The 8,774-nt window shown below is 37.1% G+C and overlaps 2 long non-coding RNA genes across 2 annotated transcripts; both read left to right on the forward strand.

Moving 5' to 3' along the window:
• Positions 1-2,009: 2,009 nt before the first annotated feature.
• On the forward strand, positions 2,010-5,117 carry LOC139786451 (uncharacterized). The gene is made up of 3 exons (XR_011722293.1): positions 2,010-2,290; positions 4,562-4,663; positions 4,900-5,117. It is a non-coding gene; the product is annotated as an uncharacterized lncRNA (long non-coding RNA).
• A 212-nt stretch (positions 5,118-5,329) lies between these two features.
• LOC139786452 (uncharacterized) lies at positions 5,330-6,004 on the forward strand. Its single transcript, XR_011722294.1, has 3 exons — positions 5,330-5,466; positions 5,584-5,684; positions 5,788-6,004. It is a non-coding gene; the product is annotated as an uncharacterized lncRNA (long non-coding RNA).
• The last annotated feature ends 2,770 nt before the right edge of the window (positions 6,005-8,774 follow it).

An 8,774-nucleotide genomic window follows, 5' to 3' on the forward strand; every position in this document is an offset into this window, starting at 1 on the left:
GTTTTTAGATTAGTAATTAGTAATTAGTAATTAGTAATTATCGCTTGTTGTAGGTTGGCTTTACAAAATGCCAAATAATACAAACAAAGATGATATATTAGATTAGCGATGAAACAAGATCTAATCGACAAAGACTAGTGAAAATTCTAATGAAGAACTAACACTGAGTAATATTTTACAAAGTATCCACGTTTTAAGGATTATAATAGCGAATTGTAGCTTCTATGTACCGAGAGTTTTGCAGTATTCTTCCTTAAACGCACCAAATTTACTGCATTCAATGAATGACATTGAGGTAATAAAATAAATGAAAAATTTACGGAATACTTCTCTGAATATATCGTTAAAAACATTTTTTTTATACACAGAGAAAATATTTCTTTACATTCGTTATTTCCATTTGTTTGTTATATTTATTTCATAGAAACAATATTACTTTAAGTACAAATTACTCTGAAAAAACCAAGTGGTAGTATCATTAATTTTATCTCACAAAATTGTCTCACAAAATTGTCTCACAAAATTGTCTCACAAATTGTCTCACAAAATTGTCTCACAAAATTGTCTCACAAAAATTGTCTCACAAAATTGTCTCACAAAAATTGTCTCACAAACTATTAAATTACAAAATTGTTACTTTATTCAATCCAAGTGATATCTATCTTAACAAAATTATTAAAACAGAAGTCGTTTTTGTTCGACCCAACTGGCCTAATAATTAATATATTTTAACTCACAACGTTTCGAAAAATTATCTCACAAAAATTGTCTCACAAAATTGTCTCACAAAATTGTCTCACAAAAATTGTCTCACAAAATTATTAAATTACAAAATTGTTACTTTATCAATCCAAGTGATATCTATCTCGAAAAAACCTAAATAACAAGTGGTATCTATTTAAAAAAAAATATGTGAAATCTTTTAATACTGCGCCAATTACAAAGAGAATAATATATATATATATATACCTTATAACAAAATTATTATTATATCACGAAATTGCGTTACCAAACTCAATCCAGTGATATATATATTTCAAAAAAATATATGAAATCTTTAAATTACGCCAACTACAAAGAAATATATATATTGCTTTGAAAAATAATGTAGTGCAACTACTCTTAAAAAATAAAACAAATTTGTGTTATCTAAACTCAACCCAAGTGGTATGTATCTTTGTATTCCTGAGGATCTTTCTATCAACCCAAGTGGTAGTAGTTTTAATTCTCCTTGATAAAATTATAATATTACAAAGAATCATTTAATCATTTTAATCACAAAGAATTAAAGAGGTAACATTATAAAATAAAAATATTAATTAAAATAAAAAAATAAATTTTTCTTGTAAAAAACTTGGCGCTGCTTTTTTAAGGTTAATCCAGACAAACTTGCATAGGTGCATAAGCATATGCATAAAGAATGGATTGGTCTATTTCCTTTTGCACATATATCTGAACCAATAAATTTCTTACGCTTATGTTTATGCGCGATGCAAATTTGTCTGGATAAACTTTAAAAAAGCAGCGCCAAGTTTTTTACAAGAAAAATTTATTTATTTTATTTTATTAAATATTTTTATTTTATAATGTTACCTCTTTAATTCTTTGTGATTAAAATGATTAATGATTCTTTGTAATATTATAATTTTATCAAGGAGAATTAAAACTACTACCACTTGGGTTGATAAAAGATCCTCAGGAATACAAAGATACATACCACTTGGGTTGAGTTAGGTAACACAATTTTGTTTTATTTTTTAGAGTAGTTGCACTACAATTTTTTCAAAGCAATATATATATTCTCTTTGTAGTTGGCGTAATTTAAAGATTTCATATATTTTTTTGAAATATATTATCACTTGGATTGAGTTTGTAACGCAATTTCGTGATATAATAATAATTTTGTTATAAGGTATATATATATTATAAATACTTAGAAAACTATAATGGAACGTAGACTATGTTATTAAACGCCACTAAATATTTCATAAGAAAAACGTAGCTGTGAACATCTCATAAACAATTCCGTGTTTAAATTTACATCTTATAAACAATTTAATAAATTTTTTAAAACTCAAATGAAACATCTACTCAACATTTAAGCAAACATTTTATAAACATATTATTTTTGCCAGGGTCGTCACGGCGGTCGCGGTATCTCTCTCGTGCAGCATCCACCCGCTCGCTGGACCACGACGCAATGGCCCGCGCCCCGCCCGATATCGACGCGTATACGTCAATATCGCAGTGTCGCGACACATTGCCCCAAATATCATATATAATTTCATAGGTATCAATGTTTCGCTAACGAAACATATCATTACATATCTTCCAACCTTGACTGAAATTTAGTCGGCGCACAGTCAAGGTTGAAAGATATGTAAGATAGCATAAAAAAATGAAACTTTCGCGCATCATTTACAGCGCTTGGTTCTTAGTTAATAGCCCGTTTTCTATATTCGTGCGGATCTTGAATTAAATTGTGTAATTAATTTATATGTCGTCTAAAAACTAGGATTTTATTGTCTACACTAGTTGTCGCTCTTGCAACATCGAGATGCACCGACTAAATGTCAGACTCGAAACACAGTTCCGGTTGGAGTAATAAAATCCTTCCCTACACCTAATTAAATTGAATCGATTTAATTTTTGATGCTATATGCATCTAAATAACTGTAAAGAAATCATTGCGAAAAATATTACCTCAGCCAGGGTTCGAACCTGGAACCTCCTTCATTCCGTGAAGGTGTCGTACCAGTTCGACCACTGGGGCATGTGGTAATATTTATCGCAATAACCTATTATATTATATTGCAATATTGTCGAGATGCTGTAGCAAACATGTTTCCTTTCTTAAAAGTTTTATTTTTAAATGTTGGTCTGCAATATTGGTTTTCCGTGTATAGGAATTAAGTGGAAGTGATTGATGTATATGTATAAAGATGGACGATATTTTCATTCATGATGCGTAGCGATACTTTCAGACTGTATCACCCATCTCTAGTATAGGATAAACAAAATAATACTTACTTACGCGACGTAAATGATTATATAGTTTTCCAGATAAATATGTTATAACTACTCTTAGTTATTTAGAGAGAATCCTAAGGTCATTGCCTCACTGTGCCAGTATATCAATGCAATTCTGCCGTAGTGACACACTGTCCGCGTTGGTCCAGTTTTGCATAGAGAACTTATTTAATAGGGTTTAGCGTAATGCAAAAAAAATCAAAAATCTTAATTTAGTGTTATATGTAGATAATCGCGTTAGCAAAATATTAAGTATTATTTCGGATAGGTATTATTCTCGTAAGGAAAGTTTCATATTAGGAAATAAGAACCTTTAGTTAAGCGTATGTCACACGCAATCAATTTTACACTGACCGTTAAACGCCTATTTTTCTTACGTCTTACGTTTTTCAGCTAATGCACAACGAGCTGATATACTTACATTTAGAATTATTCATATTTAGATTATCGAACATTTAAAACGTTGTGTCTGGAGGAGCAGCTTATTTGTTTACTTTTCTAAACGCGAGATTTATCGCTCCTATTTCACGTGCTGGTTCTCGTTCCCGTAAAACAGATTGCGTGCGACGACGAAGTGTTTGGCTTGCGTACGTTGTAGTCAATTTGTGATACCAATCGTGTTATTGTGCAATATGTACCAACAGCTCAACGAATTTGCTTTGTCTTCTCATTTTGTAATGGGTATGTTTCGTCGAGAGGATGACATATAGTTAATATATGTATTTTTTTTTCCTTGAAAATATATATTATGTACAGCGACATGTGCACATACGTATGTAACATGATATATGTATACTTATGCATATATGTGTGTGTGTGTGTGTGTGTGTGTGTGTGTGTGTGTGTGTGTGTGTGTGTGTGTGTGTGTGTGTACATCTATGTATACTGAAGGATGGTCCGTATATGGAAAGACAACTATATAATTTTGTAACATATATAATACAACACGTATATTGAAACATCCACGAACATATGATGCCTTCTCTTGCCATATATGTATCATTCGTATAATTATAACTTGCCGCTTACAGCTGTAAATGCGCTGGCAATTACGTTACAAAATTTATAAAGTTATCTTCTATCCGAAATATCGAGATTACTGTCTGACATAACTTACAAGATAATTGCATGTTCGCACTGTAAAAATTGTTTGTCTTAATGTATTATTCAATTGAAAATGTATTCACGAGATATTTGAACGATTGCAGTGTTCTCGAATTTTAAATCACGCTTAATTTGTAAGTACATTTTCTGTGCAAACGATAACTTACGAGTGAGGACTCAGATTTTTAAATCTTTCCAACAAGTCGTGTGACTATAATACATTTTCCTATCCTTTTGTTTTAAATAAGCGTCATTAGATACACGACATGTAAAAAATGCATACTTTCCTATTTCTTTTTTGTTTACTTATGTGCAATCCTTTTTAAGAAAACGATTATTTTCGCTAGTTTTAAATATGTACTTCATATGTACTCAAATCACTATGTGATTTAAGTACATATAATAAGTAAAAAATATAAAATATCAGGTAAAAAAAAAGCTGCTGATTCTTGGGAAACAGAACATTCTCACTCTGAATCTTCTTTTGTCTCGAGTGAAAATCGAATCACTCATCCTGCAAAATTTGCAGGTAATAATTGTAATTGCTCTTTTACTCTTTATTTATAGTTTGTCAAAATTTCTAGCAAGTTTTTGATACTAATAAAATATCAGATATGTTTAGTAATAAAGAAATCAGATTATTAGTTAAATATTCAATACAGAAGGAGAATACAATTTTATAGCTAATTTAAGTATGCAAATTGTAGGAATAATTAAGAGATAGATTCAAAACTTGTTTAATTTTAATATTTTTGGTATTTTCAGGAAGTTGTGATCCAAACGACTCTACAGTTAAAACTGCAATCGCCTGCTTAAAATATGACAGTATTGAGTCTTGGCCTGAACTTTTGCGCAGTTGGTCAGTGACACATCCTTTGCGCTTTCAGTATCTGAGAGAAACCAGACCGATATCGCAGCTGAATAAGGCAACGTCTTCTGTCCAACAATCGCAAGAGTCTGATGCTTTAGTGAGTGATTATTTCAAAAATTTGGGCGTGCTCGCACTACTTAATGGATATCTACTGGTGAGAAAATTGAATTTATACATGTTTTGAATGTGTGTGTGTGTGTGTGTGTGTGTGTGTGTGTGTGTGATGCTCTTTTTTTCTCCTTTCGAATTTATTCCCTTTCAAACATGCTAAATTAATTGATTTGTATATGGTTGTAGATTCAGCAAGATTTTAAAGAATATATCCTGGAAGAGAAGATGGTTTGATATCAAAGTGGGATTCAACCCCAAAGAAGTCTTAATTAATCTTCTTAATGCTGAAATTGCTAAATCAGATGAGTATGGCAGGAAGTTACTTAAAGATTTGACTGTTACAGATACAGGTATTTATAAAAAGACTGTATTTTGTGGCTCATTTCTTTTGTTACTTATTTGTAATTATATATTAATTTATATAACTGTTATTAATTTATTTTAACTACTTTATTTATGTTTTTCAGAAAAAAATGACGTAATTCTATTTCATTTACTGCCATCACTTTGCTGTAAAAGGACAAGAGGTGCGAGCGTAAATATACCATCTGTCGCAGAAGCCAGAAAGGTCTTTATCCTCCATATCCTGTAATTATCATTTATAGAAAATATTTCTATTTTATGATAATAATTAAGTACATAAACTGACTGTTTTCAAAAATATTTTGCAGATTCCGGGGGACTTGAATCGTCAAATCAAGATTCATAGCGAGTGACTGGCAAATCACGGCCTCAACTTGCAGCCGACGTTAGTATTTGTTGGACCTACTTTATCGAACATTACTGCCAGTTACGTTCAAATAGATACTGTGCGGTATGAGCTTCGTACTCCATTAAAAGCTCTGGACACGTGTTTCAAGGCGTTTCATGCGCTGGACGCTGCATATCAAGAGGGTGCCGAGCAGTCTGGCTTTTTATTCAGAAGTATTTTACGATTTGTATCTTAAAGAGGATGATATATTCCTCGAGTAACAAGTATACTTAGTTCCTTAATTGAATTAGTTTCAAAGAAAATCTAAGTGCTTAAGGCTATTCCACGATTTCGTTTTACGTTGCAGAACTTTTCTTATTTTAATAAAATGTATATTTGTAAGAAGTATAAGGCATAAATGCCGCGTCTAAAGTCCTCGTCAGGATGCAAGGAAGGTGCGTAGCATACAATACGAAAGGACTAAACGACAGTTGCAATATGTTATGCGTTCATTTAATAAATAGCGAATATTTATTTGTAGAACTGTTTTAGTATCATAGGTCAATAATCCCAAATAATAAATAATATAATAATATAACACTGAGAGAAAGGTTTTGTTACTATGTGAACAACCAAACATTTTACTGCAAGAGCTAATTAATTTTGCAATAATAGCAAAGTTTTACTGAACTTTGCTATTGCAACAAAAGGTTTTGCTATTATTGCAAAATTAATTAGCTTTTGCAGCAAAAAAATGTTGGTTCACATAGTAATAAAATGTTTCTCTCAGTGAATAATAAGAAAACATTCTGTTGAGAATCAAATAAATGAATGTTCACTTCGCGAATATTCCTCGTAAAAGCGAAGATTCTTCGAGATCGCTCGAATGGCTCCAAACCGCGACGGTTTACTTCCCCCCTTTTTTTGTTTGTTTTCGAGCAAACGGCACAGGTGTTTCTCGCGTGATCGCAAGCACCGCGACCAATAGACGATTTGGAGCCAGTCAGCGTTTCTCACACCACCGAATTCCTCGCGGCCTAACGCGAAGCTCCGGCCGCGATCCCTTGCCTGCTCCGGCCGGGACGGACCAGGAGTGAGCCCTAGAAAATCCGTTCGCGACACTCGTGCTTCTTGGCGAGTGTTCCGCGACATAACGCATCCGTATCGTGACGCGTGCGGTATCGTATCGGAGCGAGGGCGCGACTGTAAAGCTGTGAAATAAAGAACTACTTTCGCTATCTCCGACCACCTTTATTTATTGTGCTTTCCCTCGACTTCCACGGCGCAAAACCCGGAGCGGTCCACTAACATTTAATGGTCCTTCGAGCCGGATCAGTGATAAAAAGACCGGCATAGACAGTTCGACCGCCTCAACAGTGATCGCGTCGTGCCACTCCGAGATCGACAGACCGTCGCGCCTACACGACTCGCTCAAAAAAGGAGTTCGCCGTTCGAACCGTTGTCCCGGTTCATCGGGTACTTCGCGATACGTGCCCTCGACTCCGTGGCTCACTCCGAACATTGAGCGCTCTGCACCCGCTCGCCTAAAGATTGGTGCCTTGTGATTTGTGAAGTGCTTCGGAGGCTCCTGCGCGACCTCCAGCAACCGTATCGTGCACATTGCGATACGCATCCGCCGCCCGACGGCGCCCTGCTTTGCGACGTGCTGACGTCCCTGCCTCCGCGAGTACCTGCTACTCGCCGCGGAGTCACCGAGACGTGCCAGACGTCCCTGGCTCCCGCGAGTACCGCCCTGCTGCTCGCCGCGGAGTCCTACAAGCTCCCGCGAGTACCGCCTTGCTGCTCGCCGCGGAGTCCTACAAGCTCCCGCGAGACCGCCTTGCTGCTCGCCGCGGAGTCGTACAAGAGCGTCTTCGCTCTTCAACGAGATTGACACGTAAGTGTCGGATCGAACATGAGCGCTCTGCACCCGCTCGCTTAAAGATCGGTGCCCCCTGTGAAGAAAACCCGGACCTACCCGGCTTCGCTCTGCTCCGGAGGCTCCTGCGTGACCTCCAGCAAACGTATCGTGCTCATTGCGATACGCCCCGCCGCCCGACGGCGCCCTGGTTGTGCGACGTGCTATACGTCCCTGACTCCCGCGAGTATCGCCCTGCTTCTCGCCGCGGAGTCGTACAAGAGCGTCTTCGCTCTTCAATCCGATCGACACACAGGTGTCAGACCGCCAAAAAAAAGATCCAGACATTTCGCTAACATGTCTTCGGATCTCGAAAATCTACTCGTTGCTCAAGGCAACGCGATGGACCAGCTCCGAAGGTCGCTGATTAACTTCAGGAAGCTTCCCAAGGCTCAGATCACTCTCCCTAAAACGAAGGGGAGACTGACGAATTTGGAAAGTCTCTGGGAGAAGGTTCAAGCCCTCCATGTCCAGCTGCTGCAGACGGCTACGGCGGAGGAGAAGAAGTCGACCCTCTACTTCAAAGAAGAGGAATTTCTTGCCGCTGAGGACGCCTACTTCGAAGCAGCGGACCACCTCCACGAGACCTCCGGTAAATTAAGTAACGACGCTCCGCACGCGCCGTATCGAGGTAACGAATCATCTTATCGCGACGCGCACTCCGAATGTCATTGCATCTGCCTCGTATCTCGCTTCCGAACTTTTCTGGTGCTTTCCCGGAATGGGAAAATTTTCGTGGAATTTTCGAGTCCCTCGTTGCGGGGAACGATTCTTTAACGCGAACTCAAAAGTTGCATTACTTGAAAGCGAGCCTCTCCGGCGAGGCTGCGTCGTTGATTAATACTGTTCAAATTTCTGACGCGAACTACGAGGCAGCGTGGCAACTTCTTCTCGACGAGTACGACAACCGTAACGCGATTATTCACGCGCACATCCATTCGTTCGCCGACTTACCGAGAATGAAAAACGAGAACGTTTCCGAATTGAAAAAACTTCGCGATAATGTGTCCTCGTCTCTCGCCGCGTTAACGAATCTCGATCGTCCCGTC

The sequence above is a fragment of the Temnothorax nylanderi genome, unplaced genomic scaffold (assembly GCF_030848795.1).
Source record: "Temnothorax nylanderi isolate EJ_2023f unplaced genomic scaffold, tnyl_v1.0 TNYL_tig1038_pilon, whole genome shotgun sequence".
NCBI lineage: Eukaryota > Metazoa > Arthropoda > Insecta > Hymenoptera > Formicidae > Temnothorax > Temnothorax nylanderi.